This window comes from Octodon degus, unplaced genomic scaffold, assembly GCF_000260255.1.
Source record: "Octodon degus isolate 3935 unplaced genomic scaffold, OctDeg1.0 scaffold00030, whole genome shotgun sequence".
Lineage (NCBI taxonomy): Eukaryota > Metazoa > Chordata > Mammalia > Rodentia > Octodontidae > Octodon > Octodon degus.
Window position 1 is genome coordinate 11,159,706 of NW_004524606.1, and position 2,672 is coordinate 11,162,377.

The following is a 2,672-nucleotide window of genomic DNA, read 5'->3' on the forward strand; positions in this document are numbered from 1 at the left end:
GGCTTGCACATGTTACCATCTGTGATCAGCACTTAGACAGGGACAGCAGTCCCTCCCACTTGCTGTTGATCTGATGCTTAAGTGTGTTACTTTTTGTGAAGGGCATAAGCAATATCCTGGTAGGTGGGGTTAGCTTTTAGAGACCTAAGCGTTGCAATGAGGTGAAACCTCAGTTCTGTCTGCCAGAGCCTCTGGTCCCCTAGGCTGGGCCCCTGAGAATGGATTAAAGCTCTCCAAGCAAGCCTAGTGGCCTGATGCCTCCTCACACAGCTGGTAAACCAAAGCCAGGGACGTGAGTGCCCAGTGCCAGGAGCAAATGTGCATTTTAAGTGAGAATTTCAGAAGTTAGTTCTGCTGTCCTCGAGAGCCTGGTGGTCACTGGACCAGGCTCTGGGGACCCCTGTGCCTTTCCTATCCAGAAATTCAGGTAAATCTTGGAAACCTGCTTTGTAGACCCCAGAAAGGTCTTGCTGACCAGGTAGCCAGTGCTCAGCATCATTTCTTATGAGGTAAGGACAGGTAAGGGGTATTACTTTGGCCCCTGGGGGCAGGGGAGGGATGTGCTCACTTGGCCTACTTGGGACCTTGACCTGGATCTGCAATCTGAAAATGTGGATGGAGGCTCCTCATGGCTGGGCAGAGCTGGGGAGGAGAGAGCTTTGCAGCTGTCCCCTAACACCCATGCAACTTACAAGGGGCAAAGGGACCCCTGGAGAGCTGATGGACTCTTGTTTGCTCACTTTCTAATGATTTCACTAAGCAAAACTAAAAACCAGCCTCCTATGTAGGAAATGTGACGTAGCTTTATCAAATGCACAGAATCCACACAGTGGATGGATGCAGGCTGGAGCGCCTTTCTCAGTATGACATGTGAGCATTCCTTGCCCGTATGCGCCAGGGATCGAGCCAGGGCCTCACGCACAGGAGGCAGGTGTTCTACCATTGGGCCATGTCCTCAGGACTGAATTTCAAAAGTTATACTTTTGCATTTAGTCGTTTTCAATTATTTTCTAAAAATGAGCTCAAGCATAAGAGAATGAAAACATATTGACATCTAGCAATTGATTCATTTTTCCAGTACTGAGGATTGAACCCAAGCCCTTTACACCAAGCTACATCCCAGTCTTTTAAACACGTCTTTAAAAGTTTTGAAGCAGGGCCTCCCTGAACTGTCCAGAGGAGTGAGAGCCAGACAGGTCTCGGATGAGTCTGCGCTTCACTGTTAACTAGCTGAGCGAGCCTAGGAAGTGACTCAATCTTCCTGCTGTTCGGTTCTCACATGTTTAAAGTTGAGAAAAAGAAAAGCAGCTTCAGAGGCTTTCTGTGGTCGACTGTGCTTCCCAGTAATGGCTACAACACTGTCTCCTATGCCACAGGCTTTTCACAGTGTCACCTTGCCTGTCCTGCTCCCAAAAGGTGGGGGTGTGTGGCCCAATGACTGCCTCTGGCCTGGACTGTGGTGTGGTGTGGCAGAAGTGTCGCTGGGTGGATCTGAGGCTGGGCTGGGTTGTACACCTGTCATCCCAGCACTCAGGGAGGCTGAGGCAGGAGGACTGCAAGTTGTGGCTTTTTTTTTTTTTTTTTTCAGAACAACAGAATGAACTCAGGCCCTTGTGCTTGCCAGGCAAGCGCCTATTCTACTGAGCCATCTCCCTGGCCCCAGGATTGCAAGTTTGAACTTACACCAGGCAACTTAGCATTTGGTGAGACCCTATCTCAGGGAGATGGGGAAGGTAGAGAAGGGTGGAGAGGAGGAGTGCCGGGAAGAGGAAGAGGAGGCCGTAGAGCAGAAGCAGGAAGAGGAGGAGGAGGAGGAGGAGGAGGAGGAGCTGCAGATGGAGCTCAGTACAAAGTTCTTGAGTTTAATTCCCAGTACTGCAAAATATAAACCAACCTCTCCAAAATCAGTGACAGAAGGTAGTATGCTTAAACCCGGGGCCCTAACGTTTCTGTGTCTACTGCTGTTGTTACCGCTGAAACTTTCCTGAGCTTCAGTTTCCTCATGGGGTGATGAGAGGACTCCCACATGTGGCTTGGGTGCTACACTAATGCAGAGGAGGAACTTGGTGAGGAGGCTGTTGCCCAGGTCGTGATGCTCAGGCTGACTGTGGACACTGGTCTGAGGGCTCCTGGAGACCTTCGGAAAGTGCAGGAGTGGGGCAGGAGGAACCGGCCAGGGAAGAGGTGATTCTGAGCCTTCCCAGGCATGTGCGGATGTGTAGAGGGGGAGCGCTGGAGACTATTTATTAGAGTAGTCATGTGCAGAAGGGATGATGGGGAATTACTTTGATGGCCAGGATTTGTCTTTTTTTTTTTTTTTTTAATTGAGGTAAAAGGGGTTGAACCCAAGGGCTTCACACTGAGTTACATCCTCAGCCTTTTTGATTTTTAATTTTGAGATATGGTCTCTATAAGTATCTAAGTTGCCCAGGCTGGGCTTCAGCTTGTCTTTTCCTGCCTCAGCCTCCCAGAGTGCTGTGATGACAGGCATGTGCCGCTAAGCCCAGGCAGTAGTTGTCTTTTAAAGTCTTTTCCTGTTTAACTGTGGAGATATTCTGAGTTTTCTTAAGCATTTGATTAAGCTCTCTAAATAGAGGGTCTTGTGAGGGCTGGCCAGATAGCTCAGTGGATTAAAGTACCTGCTTAGGCAGATGCAGGGGCTGAGGTTCGAT